General features: G+C 34.1%; 27 non-coding genes across 27 annotated transcripts; all 27 read right to left on the minus strand.

Moving 5' to 3' along the window:
• Positions 1 to 266: 266 nt before the first annotated feature.
• On the minus strand, positions 267 to 337 carry TRNAS-GCU (transfer RNA serine (anticodon GCU)). Its single transcript has one exon. It is a non-coding gene; the product is annotated as a tRNA-Ser (tRNA).
• Positions 338 to 1,026: 689 nt separating this feature from the next.
• Positions 1,027 to 1,097, minus strand: TRNAG-GCC (transfer RNA glycine (anticodon GCC)). The gene has a single exon. It is a non-coding gene; the product is annotated as a tRNA-Gly (tRNA).
• A 435-nt stretch (positions 1,098 to 1,532) lies between these two features.
• Positions 1,533 to 1,603, minus strand: TRNAS-GCU (transfer RNA serine (anticodon GCU)). The gene has a single exon. It is a non-coding gene; the product is annotated as a tRNA-Ser (tRNA).
• Positions 1,604 to 2,039: 436 nt separating this feature from the next.
• On the minus strand, positions 2,040 to 2,110 carry TRNAG-GCC (transfer RNA glycine (anticodon GCC)). Its single transcript has one exon. It is a non-coding gene; the product is annotated as a tRNA-Gly (tRNA).
• A 181-nt stretch (positions 2,111 to 2,291) lies between these two features.
• TRNAG-GCC (transfer RNA glycine (anticodon GCC)) lies at positions 2,292 to 2,362 on the minus strand. The gene has a single exon. It is a non-coding gene; the product is annotated as a tRNA-Gly (tRNA).
• Positions 2,363 to 2,797: 435 nt separating this feature from the next.
• On the minus strand, positions 2,798 to 2,868 carry TRNAG-GCC (transfer RNA glycine (anticodon GCC)). Its single transcript has one exon. It is a non-coding gene; the product is annotated as a tRNA-Gly (tRNA).
• A 183-nt stretch (positions 2,869 to 3,051) lies between these two features.
• Positions 3,052 to 3,122, minus strand: TRNAG-GCC (transfer RNA glycine (anticodon GCC)). The gene has a single exon. It is a non-coding gene; the product is annotated as a tRNA-Gly (tRNA).
• A 181-nt stretch (positions 3,123 to 3,303) lies between these two features.
• Positions 3,304 to 3,374, minus strand: TRNAG-GCC (transfer RNA glycine (anticodon GCC)). Its single transcript has one exon. It is a non-coding gene; the product is annotated as a tRNA-Gly (tRNA).
• Positions 3,375 to 4,063: 689 nt separating this feature from the next.
• TRNAG-GCC (transfer RNA glycine (anticodon GCC)) lies at positions 4,064 to 4,134 on the minus strand. Its single transcript has one exon. It is a non-coding gene; the product is annotated as a tRNA-Gly (tRNA).
• Positions 4,135 to 5,075: 941 nt separating this feature from the next.
• Positions 5,076 to 5,146, minus strand: TRNAG-GCC (transfer RNA glycine (anticodon GCC)). Its single transcript has one exon. It is a non-coding gene; the product is annotated as a tRNA-Gly (tRNA).
• Positions 5,147 to 5,835: 689 nt separating this feature from the next.
• TRNAG-GCC (transfer RNA glycine (anticodon GCC)) lies at positions 5,836 to 5,906 on the minus strand. The gene has a single exon. It is a non-coding gene; the product is annotated as a tRNA-Gly (tRNA).
• Positions 5,907 to 6,088: 182 nt separating this feature from the next.
• On the minus strand, positions 6,089 to 6,159 carry TRNAS-GCU (transfer RNA serine (anticodon GCU)). Its single transcript has one exon. It is a non-coding gene; the product is annotated as a tRNA-Ser (tRNA).
• A 688-nt stretch (positions 6,160 to 6,847) lies between these two features.
• Positions 6,848 to 6,918, minus strand: TRNAG-GCC (transfer RNA glycine (anticodon GCC)). The gene has a single exon. It is a non-coding gene; the product is annotated as a tRNA-Gly (tRNA).
• A 437-nt stretch (positions 6,919 to 7,355) lies between these two features.
• On the minus strand, positions 7,356 to 7,426 carry TRNAG-GCC (transfer RNA glycine (anticodon GCC)). The gene has a single exon. It is a non-coding gene; the product is annotated as a tRNA-Gly (tRNA).
• A 689-nt stretch (positions 7,427 to 8,115) lies between these two features.
• TRNAG-GCC (transfer RNA glycine (anticodon GCC)) lies at positions 8,116 to 8,186 on the minus strand. Its single transcript has one exon. It is a non-coding gene; the product is annotated as a tRNA-Gly (tRNA).
• Positions 8,187 to 8,621: 435 nt separating this feature from the next.
• TRNAG-GCC (transfer RNA glycine (anticodon GCC)) lies at positions 8,622 to 8,692 on the minus strand. Its single transcript has one exon. It is a non-coding gene; the product is annotated as a tRNA-Gly (tRNA).
• Positions 8,693 to 8,875: 183 nt separating this feature from the next.
• Positions 8,876 to 8,946, minus strand: TRNAG-GCC (transfer RNA glycine (anticodon GCC)). Its single transcript has one exon. It is a non-coding gene; the product is annotated as a tRNA-Gly (tRNA).
• Positions 8,947 to 9,381: 435 nt separating this feature from the next.
• TRNAG-GCC (transfer RNA glycine (anticodon GCC)) lies at positions 9,382 to 9,452 on the minus strand. The gene has a single exon. It is a non-coding gene; the product is annotated as a tRNA-Gly (tRNA).
• A 1,450-nt stretch (positions 9,453 to 10,902) lies between these two features.
• On the minus strand, positions 10,903 to 10,973 carry TRNAG-GCC (transfer RNA glycine (anticodon GCC)). The gene has a single exon. It is a non-coding gene; the product is annotated as a tRNA-Gly (tRNA).
• Positions 10,974 to 11,408: 435 nt separating this feature from the next.
• On the minus strand, positions 11,409 to 11,479 carry TRNAG-GCC (transfer RNA glycine (anticodon GCC)). The gene has a single exon. It is a non-coding gene; the product is annotated as a tRNA-Gly (tRNA).
• Positions 11,480 to 11,662: 183 nt separating this feature from the next.
• Positions 11,663 to 11,733, minus strand: TRNAG-GCC (transfer RNA glycine (anticodon GCC)). Its single transcript has one exon. It is a non-coding gene; the product is annotated as a tRNA-Gly (tRNA).
• A 435-nt stretch (positions 11,734 to 12,168) lies between these two features.
• On the minus strand, positions 12,169 to 12,239 carry TRNAG-GCC (transfer RNA glycine (anticodon GCC)). The gene has a single exon. It is a non-coding gene; the product is annotated as a tRNA-Gly (tRNA).
• A 1,197-nt stretch (positions 12,240 to 13,436) lies between these two features.
• TRNAG-GCC (transfer RNA glycine (anticodon GCC)) lies at positions 13,437 to 13,507 on the minus strand. The gene has a single exon. It is a non-coding gene; the product is annotated as a tRNA-Gly (tRNA).
• A 182-nt stretch (positions 13,508 to 13,689) lies between these two features.
• TRNAG-GCC (transfer RNA glycine (anticodon GCC)) lies at positions 13,690 to 13,760 on the minus strand. The gene has a single exon. It is a non-coding gene; the product is annotated as a tRNA-Gly (tRNA).
• A 183-nt stretch (positions 13,761 to 13,943) lies between these two features.
• On the minus strand, positions 13,944 to 14,014 carry TRNAG-GCC (transfer RNA glycine (anticodon GCC)). Its single transcript has one exon. It is a non-coding gene; the product is annotated as a tRNA-Gly (tRNA).
• Positions 14,015 to 15,213: 1,199 nt separating this feature from the next.
• TRNAG-GCC (transfer RNA glycine (anticodon GCC)) lies at positions 15,214 to 15,284 on the minus strand. The gene has a single exon. It is a non-coding gene; the product is annotated as a tRNA-Gly (tRNA).
• Positions 15,285 to 15,719: 435 nt separating this feature from the next.
• On the minus strand, positions 15,720 to 15,790 carry TRNAG-GCC (transfer RNA glycine (anticodon GCC)). The gene has a single exon. It is a non-coding gene; the product is annotated as a tRNA-Gly (tRNA).
• Between the last annotated feature and the right edge of the window lie 170 nt (positions 15,791 to 15,960).

Genomic DNA, 15,960 nt, shown 5'->3' on the forward strand with positions numbered 1-15,960 from the left:
GACGACCAAAACATCCATCGGCCGGTAATCGAACCCGGATCTCCCGAGTGGCAGGCGAGAATTCTACCATTGAACCACCGAGGCTCTGCATAGAGTAGAATATGGAAAAATGGTATTTCACGTGAATATTTGATAATCAAACCAAACATTTCTTTGAATTATTATCTAAAATAATATTTTTAGAAGGATTTATCAATTTAACAATTATCATTTTTCATAATTTTCGTAAACACTTCATCGTTATGCATTAAATGACGACCAAAACATGCATCGGCCGGGAATCGAAACCGGATCTCCCGCGTAGCAGGCGAGAATTCTACCATTGAACCACCGAGGCTCTGCAAAGAGTACAATATGGAAAAAATGGTATTTCACGTGAATATTTGATAATCAAACCAAACATTTCTTTGAATTATTATCTAAAATAATATTTTTAGAAGGATTTATCAATTTAACAATTATCATTTTACATAATTTTCCTAAACATAATATCGTTAAACATTAATGACGACCATAAAATGCATCGGCCGGGAATCGAAACCGGATCTCCCGCGTGGCAGGTGAGAATTCTACCATTGAACCACCGAGGCTCTGCAAAGAGTACAATATGGAAAAAATGGTATTTCACCTGAATATTTGATAATCAAACCAAACATTTCTTTGAATTATTATCTCAGATAATATTTTTAGAAGGATTTATCAATTTAACAATTATCATTTTACATAATTTTCGTAAACACAATATCGTTATGCATTAAATGACGACCAAAACATTCATCGGCCGGGAATCGAACCCGGATGTCCCACGTGGCAGGCGAGAGTTCTACCATTGAACCACCGAGGCTCTGCATAGACAAGAATATGGAAAAATGGTATTTCACGTGAATATTTGATAATCAGACCAAACATTTCTTTGAATTATTATCTAAAATAATATTTTTAGAAGGATTTATCAATTTAACAATTATCATTTTTCATAATTTTCGTAAACACAACATCGTTATGCATTAAATGACGACCAAAACGTGCATCGGCCGGGAATCGAACCCGGATCTCCCGCGTGGCAGGCGAGAATTCTACCATTGAACCACCGAGGCTCTGCATAGAGTAGAATATGGAAAAATGGTATTTCACCTGAATATTTGATAATCAAACCAAACATTTCTTTGAATTATTATCTCAAATAATATTTTTAGAAGGATTTATCAATTTAACAATTATCATTTTACATAATTTTCGTACACACAATATCGTTATGCATTAAATGACGACCAAAACATCCATCGGCCGGTAATCGAACCCGGATCTCCCGAGTGGCAGGCGAGAATTCTACCATTGAACCACCGAGGCTCTGCATAGAGTAGAATATGGAAAAATGGTATTTCACGTGAATATTTGATAATCAAACCAAACATTTCTTTGAATTATTATCTAAAATAATATTTTTAGAAGGATTTATCAATTTAACAATTATCATTTTTCATAATTTTCGTAAACACTTCATCGTTATGCATTAAATGACGACCAAAACATGCATCGGCCGGGAATCGAAACCGGATCTCCCGCGTAGCAGGCGAGAATTCTACCATTGAACCACCGAGGCTCTGCAAAGAGTACAATATGGAAAAAATGGTATTTCACGTGAATATTTGATAATCAAACCAAACATTTCTTTGAATTATTATCTAAAATAATATTTTTAGAAGGATTTATCAATTTAACAATTATCATTTTACATAATTTTCCTAAACATAATATCGTTAAACATTAATGACGACCATAAAATGCATCGGCCGGGAATCGAAACCGGATCTCCCGCGTGGCAGGTGAGAATTCTACCATTGAACCACCGAGGCTCTGCAAAGAGTACAATATGGAAAAAATGGTATTTCACCTGAATATTTGATAATCAAACCAAACATTTCTTTGAATTATTATCTCAGATAATATTTTTAGAAGGATTTATCAATTTAACAATTATCATTTTACATAATTTTCGTAAACACAATATCGTTATGCATTAAATGACGACAAAAACATGCATCGGCCGGGAATCGAACCCGGATCTCCCGAGTGGCAGGCGAGAATTCTGCCATTGAACCACCGAGGCTCTGCAAAGAGTAGAATATGGAAAAATGGTATTTCACCTGAATATTTGAAAATCAAACCAAACATTTCTTTGAATTATTATCTCAAATAATATTTTTAGAAGGATTTATCAATTTAACAATTATCATTTTACATAATTTTCGTAAACACAATATTGTTATACATTAATGACGACCAAAAAATGCATCGGCCGGTAATCGAAACCGGATCTCCCGCGTGGCAGGCGAGAATTCTACCATTGAACCACCGAGGCTCTGCAAAGAGTACAATATGGAAAAAATGGTATTTCACCTGCATATTTGATAATCAAACCAAACATTTCTTTGAATTATTATCTCAAATAATATTTTTAGAAGGATTTATCAATTTAACAATTATCATTTTACATAATTTTCGTAAACACAATATCGTTATGCATTAAATGACGACCAAAACATCCATCGGCCGGGAATCGAACCCGGATGTCCCACGTGGCAGGCGAGAATTCTACCATTGAACCACCGAGGCTCTGCAAAGAGAAGAATATGGAAAAATGGTATTTCACCTGAGTATTTGATAATCAAACCAAACATTTCTTTGAATTATTTTCTCAAATAATATTTTTAGAAGGATTTATCAATTTAACAATTATCATTTTACATAATTTTCCTAAATATAATATCGTTAAACATTAATGACGACCAAAAAATGCATCGGCCGGGAATCGAAACCAGATCTCCCGCGTGGCAGGCGAGAATTCTACCATTGAACCACCGAGGCTCTGCAAAGAGTACAATATGGAAAAAATGGTATTTCACCTGAATATTTGATAATCAAACCAAACATTTCTTTGAATTATTATCTCAGATAATATTTTTAGAAGTATTTATCAATTTAACAATTATCATTTTACATAATTTTCGTAAACACAATATCGTTAAGCATTAAATGACGACCAAAACATACATCGGCCGGGAATCGAACCCGGATCTCCCGAGTGGCAGGCGAGAATTCTACCATTGAACCACCGAGGCTCTGCAAAGAGTAGAATATGGAAAAATGGTACTTCACCTGAATATTTGATAATCAAACCAAACATTTCTTTGAATTATTATCTCAAATAATATTTTTAGAAGGATTTATCAATTTAAGAATTATCATTTTACATAATTTTCGTAAACACAATATCGTTATGCATTAATGACGACCAAAAAATGCATCGGCCGGGAATCGAAACCGGATCTCCCGCGTGGCAGGCGAGAATTCTACCATTGAACCACCGAGGCTCTGCAAAGAGTACAATATTGAAAAAATGGTATTTCACCTGCATATTTGATAATCAAACCAAACATTTCTTTGAATTATTATCTCAAATAATATTTTGAGAAGGATTTATCAATTTAACAATTATCATTTTACATAATTTTCGTAAACACAATATCGTTATGCATTAAATGACGACCAAAACATCCATCGGCCGGTAATCGAACCCGGATCTCCCGAGTGGCAGGCGAGAATTCTACCATTGAACCACCGAGGCTCTGCATAGAGTAGAATATGGAAAAATGGTATTTCACCTGAATATTTGATAATCAAACCAAACATTTCTTTGAATTATTATCTCAAATAATATTTTTAGAAGGATTTATCAATTTAACAATTATCATTTTACATAATTTTCGTAAACACAATATCGTTATGCATTAAATGACGACCAAAACATTCATCGGCCGGGAATCGAACCCGGATGTCCCACGTGGCAGGCGATAGTTCTACCATTGAACCACCGAGGCTCTGCATAGAGAAGAATATGGAAAAATGGTATTTCACGTGAATATTTGATAATCAGACCAAACATTTCTTTGAATTATTATCTAAAATAATATTTTTAGAAGGATTTATCAATTTAACAATTATCATTTTTCATAATTTTCGTAAACACAACATCGTTATGCATTAAATGACGACCAAAACGTGCATCGGCCGGGAATCGAACCCGGATCTCCCGCGTGGCAGGCGAGAATTCTACCATTGAACCACCGAGGCTCTGCATAGAGTAGAATATGGAAAAATGGTATTTCACGTGAATATTTGATAATCAAACCAAACATTTCTTTGAATTATTATCTAAAATAATATTTTTAGAAGGATTTATCAATTTAACAATTATCATTTTTCATAATTTTCGTAAACACTTCATCGTTATGCATTAAATGACGACCAAAACATGCATCGGCCGGGAATCGAAACCGGATCTCCCGCGTAGCAGGCGAGAATTCTACTATTGAACCACCGAGGCTCTGCAAAGAGTACAATATGGAAAAAATGGTATTTCACGTGAATATTTGATAATCAAACCAAACATTTCTTTGAATTATTATCTAAAATAATATTTTTAGAAGGATTTATCAATTTAACAATTATCATTTTACATAATTTTCGTAAACATAATATCGTTAAACATTAATGACGACCACAAAATGCATCGGCCGGGAATCGAAACCGGATCTCCCGCGTGGCAGGCGAGAAATCTACTTTTGAACCACCGAGGCTCTGCAAAGAATACAATATGAAAAAAATGGTATTTCACCTCAATATTTGATAATCAAACCAAACATTTCTTTGAATTATTATCTCAAATAATATTTTTAGAAGGATTTATCAATTTAACAATTATCATTTTACATAATTTTCGAAAACACAATATCGTTATGCATTAAATGACGACCAAAACATGCATCGGCCGGGAATCGAACCCCGATCTCCCGCGTGGCACGCGAGAATTCTACTATTGAACCACCGAGGCTCTGCAAAGAGTAGAATATGGAAAAATGGTATTTCACCTGAATATTTGATAATCAAACCAAACATTTCTTTGAATTATTATCTCAAATAATATTTTTAGAAGGATTTATCAATTTAACAATTATCATTTTACATAATTTTCGTAAACACAATATCGTTATGCATTAATGACGACCAAAAAATGCATCGGCCGGGAATCGAAACCGGATCTCCCGCGTGGCAGGCGAGAATTCTACCATTGAACCACCGAGGCTCTGCAAAGAGTACAATATGGAAAAAATGGTATTTCACCTGCATATTTGATAATCAAACCAAACATTTCTTTGAATTATTATCTCAAATAATATTTTGAGAAGGATTTATCAATTTAACAATTATCATTTTACATAATTTTCGTAAACACAATATCGTTATGCATTAAATGACGACCAAAACATCCATCGGCCGGTAATCGAACCCGGATCTCCCGAGTGGCAGGCGAGAATTCTACCATTGAACCACCGAGGCTCTGCATAGAGTAGAATATGGAAAAATGGTATTTCACCTGAATATTTGATAATCAAACCAAACATTTCTTTGAATTATTATCTCAAATAATATTTTTAGAAGGATTTATCAATTTAACAGTTATCATTTTACATAATTTTCGTAAACACAATATCGTTATGCATTAAATGACGACCAAAACATTCATCGGCCGGGAATCGAACCCGGATGTCCCACGTGGCAGGCGATAGTTCTACCATTGAACCACCGAGGCTCTGCATAGAGAAGAATATGGAAAAATGGTATTTCACGTGAATATTTGATAATCAGACCAAACATTTCTTTGAATTATTATCTAAAATAATATTTTTAGAAGGATTTATCAATTTAACAATTATCATTTTTCATAATTTTCGTAAACACAACATCGTTATGCATTAAATGACGACCAAAACGTGCATCGGCCGGGAATCGAACCCGGATCTCCCGCGTGGCAGGCGAGAATTCTACCATTGAACCACCGAGGCTCTGCATAGAGTAGAATATGGAAAAATGGTATTTCACGTGAATATTTGATAATCAAACCAAACATTTCTTTGAATTATTATCTAAAATAATATTTTTAGAAGGATTTATCAATTTAACAATTATCATTTTTCATAATTTTCGTAAACACTTCATCGTTATGCATTAAATGACGACCAAAACATGCATCGGCCGGGAATCGAAACCGGATCTCCCGCGTAGCAGGCGAGAATTCTACCATTGAACCACCGAGGCTCTGCAAAGAGTACAATATGGAAAAAATGGTATTTCACGTGAATATTTGATAATCAAACCAAACATTTCTTTGAATTATTATCTAAAATAATATTTTTAGAAGGATTTATCAATTTAACAATTATCATTTTACATAATTTTCGTAAACATAATATCGTTAAACATTAATGACGACCACAAAATGCATCGGCCGGGAATCGAAACCGGATCTCCCGCGTGGCAGGCGAGAAATCTACTTTTGAACCACCGAGGCTCTGCAAAGAGTACAATATGAAAAAAATGGTATTTCACCTCAATATTTGATAATCAAACCAAACATTTCTTTGAATTATTATCTCAAATAATATTTTTAGAAGGATTTATCAATTTAACAATTATCATTTTACATAATTTTCGAAAACACAATATCGTTATGCATTAAATGACGACCAAAACATGCATCGGCCGGGAATCGAACCCCGATCTCCCGCGTGGCAGGCGAGAATTCTACTATTGAACCACCGAGGCTCTGCAAAGAGTAGAATATGGAAAAATGGTATTTCACCTGAATATTTGATAATCAAACCAAACATTTCTTTGAATTATTATCTCAAATAATATTTTTAGAAGGATTTATCAATTTAACAATTATCATTTTACATAATTTTCGTAAACACAATATCGTTATGCATTAATGACGACCAAAAAATGCATCGGCCGGGAATCGAAACCGGATCTCCCGCGTGGCAGGCGAGAATTCTACCATTGAACCACCGAGGCTCTGCAGAGAGTACAATATGAAAAAAATGGTACTTCACCTGAATATTTGATAATAAAACCAAACATTTCTTTGAATTATTATCTCAAAAAATATTTTTAGAAGGATTTATCAATTTAACAATTATCATTTTTCATAATTTTCGTAAACACAACATCGTTATGCATTAAATGACGACCAAAACATCCATCGGCCGGTAATCGAACCCGGATCTCCCGCGTGGCAGGCGAGAATTCTACCATTGAACCACCGAGGCTCTGCAAAGAGTACAATATGGAAAAAATGGTATTTCACCTGAATATTTGATAATCAAACCAAACATTTCTTTGAATTATTATCTCAGATAATATTTTTAGAAGGATTTATCAGTTTAACAATTATTATTTTACATAATTTTCGTAAACACAATATCGTTATGCATTAAATGAAGACCAAAACATGCATCGGCCGGGAATCGAACCCGGATCTCCCGCGTGGCAGGCGAGAATTCTACCATAGAACCACCGAGGCTCTGCAAAGAATACAATATGGAAAAAATGGTATTTCACGTGAATATTTGATAATCAAACCAAACATTTCTTTGAATTATTATCTCAAATAATATTTTTAGAAGGATTTATCAATCTAACAATTATCATTTTACATAATATTCGTAAACATTTTATCGTTAAACGTTAATGACGACCAAAAAATGCATCGGCCGGGAATCGAAACCGGATCTCCCGCGTGGCAGGCGGGAATTCTACCATTGCACCACCGAGGCTCTGCAAAGAGTACAATATGGAAAAAATGGTATTTCACCTGATTATTTGATAATCAAACCAAACATTTCTTTGAATTATTATCTCAGATAATATTTTTAGAAGTATTTATCAATTTAACAATTATCATTTAACATAATATTCGTAAACATTTTATCGTTAAACGTTAATGACGACCAAAAAATGCATCGGCCGGGAACCGAAACCGGATCTCCCGCGTGGCAGGCGAGAATTCTACCATTGAACCACCGAGGCTCTGCAAAGAGTACAATATGGAAAAAATGGTATTTCACCTGAATATTTGATAATCAAACCAAACATTTCTTTGAATTATTATCTCAGATAATATTTTTAGAAGGATTTATCAGTTTAACAATTATTATTTTACATAATTTTCGTAAACACAATATCGTTATGCATTAAATGAAGACCAAAACATGCATCGGCCGGGAATCGAACCCGGATCTCCCGCGTGGCAGGCGAGAATTCTACCATAGAACCACCGAGGCTCTGCAAAGAATACAATATGGAAAAAATGGTATTTCACGTGAATATTTGATAATCAAACCAAACATTTCTTTGAATTATTATCTCAAATAATATTTTTAGAAGGATTTATCAATCTAACAATTATCATTTTACATAATATTCGTAAACATTTTATCGTTAAACGTTAATGACGACCAAAAAATGCATCGGCCGGGAATCGAAACCGGATCTCCCGCGTGGCAGGCGGGAATTCTACCATTGCACCACCGAGGCTCTGCAAAGAGTACAATATGGAAAAAATGGTATTTCACCTGATTATTTGATAATCAAACCAAACATTTCTTTGAATTATTATCTCAGATAATATTTTTAGAAGTATTTATCAATTTAACAATTATCATTTAACATAATATTCGTAAACATTTTATCGTTAAACGTTAATGACGACCAAAAAATGCATCGGCCGGGAATCGAAACCGGATCTCCCGCGTGGCAGGCGAGAATTCTACCATTGAACCACCGAGGCTCTGCAAAGAGTACAATATGGAAAAAATGGTATTTCACCTGAATATTTGATAATCAAACCAAACATTCCTTTGAATTATTATCTCAGATAATATTTTTAGAAGGATTTATCAGTTTAACAATTATTATTTTACATAATTTTCGTAAACACAATATCGTTATGCATTAAATGAAGACCAAAACATGCATCGGCCGGGAATCGAACCCGGATCTCCCGCGTGGCAGGCGAGAATTCTACCATAGAACCACCGAGGCTCTGCAAAGAATACAATATGGAAAAAATGGTATTTCACGTGAATATTTGATAATCAAACCAAACATTTCTTTGAATTATTATCTCAAATAATATTTTTAGAAGGATTTATCAATCTAACAATTATCATTTTACATAATATTCGTAAACATTTTATCGTTAAACGTTAATGACGACCAAAAAATGCATCGGCCGGGAATCGAAACCGGATCTCCCGCGTGGCAGGCGGGAATTCTACCATTGCACCACCGAGGCTCTGCAAAGAGTACAATATGGAAAAAATGGTATTTCACCTGATTATTTGATAATCAAACCAAACATTTCTTTGAATTATTATCTCAGATAATATTTTTAGAAGTATTTATCAATTTAACAATTATCATTTAACATAATATTCGTAAACATTTTATCGTTAAACGTTAATGACGACCAAAAAATGCATCGGCCGGGAATCGAAACCGGATCTCCCGCGTGGCAGGCGAGAATTCTACCATTGAACCACCGAGGCTCTGCAAAGAGTACAATATGGAAAAAATGGTATTTCACCTGAATATTTGATAATCAAGCCAAACATTTCTTTGAATTATTATCTCAGATAATATTTTTAGAAGTATTTATCAATTTTTTCAATTATCATTTTACATAATTTTCGTAAACACAATATCGTTATGCATTAAATGACGACCAAAACATGCATGGGCCGGGAATCGAACCCGGATCTCCCGCGTGGCAGGCGAGAATTCTACTATTGAACCACCGAGGCTCTGCAAAGAGTAGAATATGGAAAAATGTTATTTCACCTGAATATTTGATAATCAAACCAAACATTTCTTTGAATTATTATCTCAAATAATATTTTTAGAAGGATTTATCAATCTAACAATTATCATTTTACATAATATTCGTAAACATTTTATCGTTAAACGTTAATGACGACCAAAAAATGCATCGGCCGGGAATCGAAACCGGATCTCCCGCGTGGCAGGCGGGAATTCTACCATTGCACCACCGAGGCTCTGCAAAGAGTACAATATGGAAAAAATGGTATTTCACCTGATTATTTGATAATCAAACCAAACATTTCTTTGAATTATTATCTCAGATAATATTTTTAGAAGTATTTATCAATTTAACAATTATCATTTAACATAATATTCGTAAACATTTTATCGTTAAACGTTAATGACGACCAAAAAATGCATCGGCCGGGAACCGAAACCGGATCTCCCGCGTGGCAGGCGAGAATTCTACCATTGAACCACCGAGGCTCTGCAAAGAGTACAATATGGAAAAAATGGTATTTCACCTGAATATTTGATAATCAAGCCAAACATTTCTTTGAATTATTATCTCAGATAATATTTTTAGAAGTATTTATCAATTTTTTCAATTATCATTTTACATAATTTTCGTAAACACAATATCGTTATGCATTAAATGACGACCAAAACATGCATGGGCCGGGAATCGAACCCGGATCTCCCGCGTGGCAGGCGAGAATTCTACTATTGAACCACCGAGGCTCTGCAAAGAGTAGAATATGGAAAAATGTTATTTCACCTGAATATTTGATAATCAAACCAAACATTTCTTTGAATTATTATCTCAGATAATATTTTTAGAAGTATTTATCAATTTAACAATTATCATTTAACATAATATTCGTAAACATTTTATCGTTAAACGTTAATGACGACCAAAAAATGCATCGGCCGGGAACCGAAACCGGATCTCCCGCGTGGCAGGCGAGAATTCTACCATTGAACCACCGAGGCTCTGCAAAGAGTACAATATGGAAAAAATGGTATTTCACCTGAATATTTGATAATCAAACCAAACATTTCTTTGAATTATTATCTCAGATAATATTTTTAGAAGGATTTATCAGTTTAACAATTATTATTTTACATAATTTTCGTAAACACAATATCGTTATGCATTAAATGAAGACCAAAACATGCATCGGCCGGGAATCGAACCCGGATCTCCCGCGTGGCAGGCGAGAATTCTACCATAGAACCACCGAGGCTCTGCAAAGAATACAATATGGAAAAAATGGTATTTCACGTGAATATTTGATAATCAAACCAAACATTTCTTTGAATTATTATCTCAAATAATATTTTTAGAAGGATTTATCAATCTAACAATTATCATTTTACATAATATTCGTAAACATTTTATCGTTAAACGTTAATGACGACCAAAAAATGCATCGGCCGGGAATCGAAACCGGATCTCCCGCGTGGCAGGCGGGAATTCTACCATTGCACCACCGAGGCTCTGCAAAGAGTACAATATGGAAAAAATGGTATTTCACCTGATTATTTGATAATCAAACCAAACATTTCTTTGAATTATTATCTCAGATAATATTTTTAGAAGTATTTATCAATTTAACAATTATCATTTAACATAATATTCGTAAACATTTTATCGTTAAACGTTAATGACGACCAAAAAATGCATCGGCCGGGAATCGAAACCGGATCTCCCGCGTGGCAGGCGAGAATTCTACCATTGAACCACCGAGGCTCTGCAAAGAGTACAATATGGAAAAAATGGTATTTCACCTGAATATTTGATAATCAAACCAAACATTTCTTTGAATTATTATCTCAGATAATATTTTTAGAAGGATTTATCAGTTTAACAATTATTATTTTACATAATTTTCGTAAACACAATATCGTTATGCATTAAATGAAGACCAAAACATGCATCGGCCGGGAATCGAACCCGGATCTCCCGCGTGGCAGGCGAGAATTCTACCATAGAACCACCGAGGCTCTGCAAAGAATACAATATGGAAAAAATGGTATTTCACGTGAATATTTGATAATCAAACCAAACATTTCTTTGAATTATTATCTCAAATAATATTTTTAGAAGGATTTATCAATCTAACAATTATCATTTTACATAATATTCGTAAACATTTTATCGTTAAACGTTAATGACGACCAAAAAATGCATCGGCCGGGAATCGAAACCGGATCTCCCGCGTGGCAGGCGGGAATTCTACCATTGCACCACCGAGGCTCTGCAAAGAGTACAATATGGAAAAAATGGTATTTCACCTGATTATTTGATAATCAAACCAAACATTTCTTTGAATTATTATCTCAGATAATATTTTTAGAAGTATTTATCAATTTAACAATTATCATTTAACATAATATTCGTAAACATTTTATCGTTAAACGTTAATGACGACCAAAAAATGCATCGGCCGGGAATCGAAACCGGATCTCCCGCGTGGCAGGCGAGAATTCTACCATTGAACCACCGAGGCTCTGCAAAGAGTACAATATGGAAAAAATGGTATTTCACCTGAATATTTGATAATCAAGCCAAACATTTCTTTGAATTATTATCTCAGATAATATTTTTAGAAGTATTTATCAATTTTTTCAATTATCATTTTACATAATTTTCGTAAACACAATATCGTTATGCATTAAATGACGACCAAAACATGCATGGGCCGGGAATCGAACCCGGATCTCCCGCGTGGCAGGCGAGAATTCTACTATTGAACCACCGAGGCTCTGCAAAGAGTAGAATATGGAAAAATGTTATTTCACCTGAATATTTGATAATCAAACCAAACATTTCTTTGAATTATTATCTCAAATAATATTTTTAGAAGGATTTATCAATCTAACAATTATCATTTTACATAATATTCGTAAACATTTTATCGTTAAACGTTAATGACGACCAAAAAATGCATCGGCCGGGAATCGAAACCGGATCTCCCGCGTGGCAGGCGGGAATTCTACCATTGCACCACCGAGGCTCTGCAAAGAGTACAATATGGAAAAAATGGTATTTCACCTGATTATTTGATAATCAAACCAAACATTTCTTTGAATTATTATCTCAGATAATATTTTTAGAAGTATTTATCAATTTAACAATTATCATTTAACATAATATTCGTAAACATTTTATCGTTAAACGTTAATGACGACCAAAAAATGCATCGGCCGGGAACCGAAACCGGATCTCCCGCGTGGCAGGCGAGAATTCTACCATTGAACCACCGAGGCTCTGCAAAGAGTACAATATGGAAAAAATGGTATTTCACCTGAATATTTGATAATCAAGCCAAACATTTCTTTGAATTATTATCTCAGATAATATTTTTAGAAGTATTTATCAATTTTTTCAATTATCATTTTACATAATTTTCGTAAACACAATATCGTTATGCATTAAATGACGACCAAAACATGCATGGGCCGGGAATCGAACCCGGATCTCCCGCGTGGCAGGCGAGAATTCTACTATTGAACCACCGAGGCTCTGCAAAGAGTAGAATATGGAAAAATGTTATTTCACCTGAATATTTGATAATCAAACCAAACATTTCTTTGAATTATTATCTCAAATAATATTTTTAGAAGGATTTATCAATTTAACAATTATCATTTTACATAATTTTCGTAAACACAAGATCGTTATGCATTAAATGAAGACCAAAACATGCATCGGCCGGGAATCGAACCCGGATCTCCCGCGTGGCAGGCGAGAATTCTACCATAGAACCACCGAGGCTCTGCAAAGAATACAATATGGAAAAAATGGTATTTCACGTGAATATTTGATAATCAAACCAAACATTTCTTTGAATTATTATCTCAAATAATATTTTTAGAAGGATTTATCAATTTAACAATTATCATTTTACATAATTTTCGTAAACATAATATCGTTAAACATTAATGACGACCAAAAAATGCATCGGCCGGGAATCGAACCCGGATCTCCCGCGTGGCAGGCGAGGATTTTACCATTGAACCACCGAGGCTCTGCAAAGAGTACAATATGGAAAAAATGGTATTTCACCTGAATATTTGATAATCAAACCAAACATTTCTTTGAATTATTATCTCAGATAATATTTTTAGAAGGATTTATCAGTTTAACAATTATCATTTTACATAATTTTCGTAAACACAATATCGTTATGCATTAAATGAAGACCAAAACATGCATCGGCCGGGAATCGAACCCGGATCTCCCGCGTGGCAGGCGAGAATTCTACCATAGAACCACCGAGGCTCTGCAAAGAATACAATATGGAAAAAATGGTATTTCACGTGAATATTTGATAATCAAACCAAACATTTCTTTGAATTATTATCTCAAATAATATTTTTAGAAGGATTTATCAATTTAACAATTATCATTTTACATAATTTTCGTAAACATAATGTCGTTAAACATTAATGACGACCAAAAAATGCATCGGCCGGGAATCGAACCCGGATCTCCCGCGTGGCACGCGAGAATTCTACCATTGCACCACCGACGCTCTGCAAAGAGTACAATATGGAAAAAATGGTATTTCACCTGAATATTTGATAATCAAACCAAACATTTCTTTGAATTATTATCTCAGATAATATTTTTAGAAGTATTTATCAATTTAACAATTATTATTTAACATAATATTCGTAAACATTTTATCGTTAAACGTTAATGACGACCAAAAAATGCATCGGCCGCGAATCGAAACCGGATCTCCCCCACGTGGCAGGCGAGAATTCTACCATTGAACCACCGAGGCTCTGCAAAGAGTACAATATGGAAAAAATGGTATTTCACCTGAATATTTGATAATCAAGCCAAACATTTCTTTGAATTATTATCTCAGATAATATTTTTAGAAGTATTTATCAATTTTTTTCAATTATCATTTTACATAATTTTCGTAAACACAATATCGTTATGCATTAAATGACGACCAAAACATGCATGGGCCGGGAATCGAACCCGGATCTCCCGCGTGGCAGGCGAGAATTCTACTATTGAACCACCGAGGCTCTGCAAAGAGTAGAATATGGAAAAATGTTATTTCACCTGAATATTTTATAATCAAACCAAACATTTCTTTGAATTATTATCTCAAATAATATTTTTAGAAGGATTTATCAATTTAACAATTATCATTTTACATAATTTTCGTAAACACAATATTATTATGCATTAAATGACGACCAAAACATGCAGCGGCCGGGAATCGAACAGGGATCTCCCGAGTGGCAGGCGAGAATTCTACCATTGAACCACCGAGGCTTTGCAAAGAGTAGAATATGGAAAAATGGTATTTCACCTGAATATATGATATACAAACCAAATATTTCTTTGAATTATTATCTCAGATAATATTTTTAGAAGGATTTATCAGTTTAACAATTATTATTTTACATAATTTTCGTAAACACAATATCGTTATGCATTAAATGAAGACCAAAACATGCATCGGCCGGGAATCGAACCCGGATCTCCCGCGTGGCAGGCGAGAATTCTACCATAGAACCACCGAGGCTCTGCAAAGAATACAATATGGAAAAAATGGTATTTCACGTGAATATTTGATAATCAAACCAAACATTTCTTTGAATTATTATCTCAAATAATATTTTTAGAAGGATTTATCAATCTAACAATTATCATTTTACATAATATTCGTAAACATTTTATCGTTAAACGTTAATGACGACCAAAAAATGCATCGGCCGGGAATCGAAACCGGATCTCCCGCGTGGCAGGCGGGAATTCTACCATTGCACCACCGAGGCTCTGCAAAGAGTACAATATGGAAAAAATGGTATTTCACCTGATTATTTGATAATCAAACCAAACATTTCTTTGAATTATTATCTCAGATAATATTTTTAGAAGTATTTATCAATTTAACAATTATCATTTAACATAATATTCGTAAACATTTTATCGTTAAACGTTAATGACGACCAAAAAATGCATCGGCCGGGAATCGAAACCGGATCTCCCGCGTGGCAGGCGAGAATTCTACCATTGAACCACCGAGGCTCTGCAAAGAGTACAATATGGAAAAAATGGTATTTCACCTGAATATTTGATAATCAAGCCAAACATTTCTTTGAATTATTATCTCAGATAATATTTTTAGAAGTATTTATCAATTTTTTCAATTATCATTTTACATAATTTTCGTAAACACAATATCGTTATGCGTTAAA

Source organism: Phalangium opilio, unplaced genomic scaffold (assembly GCF_054372755.1).
Source record: "Phalangium opilio isolate 3A_F unplaced genomic scaffold, DU_Popi_V2 ptg000002l_1, whole genome shotgun sequence".
Lineage (NCBI taxonomy): Eukaryota > Metazoa > Arthropoda > Arachnida > Opiliones > Phalangiidae > Phalangium > Phalangium opilio.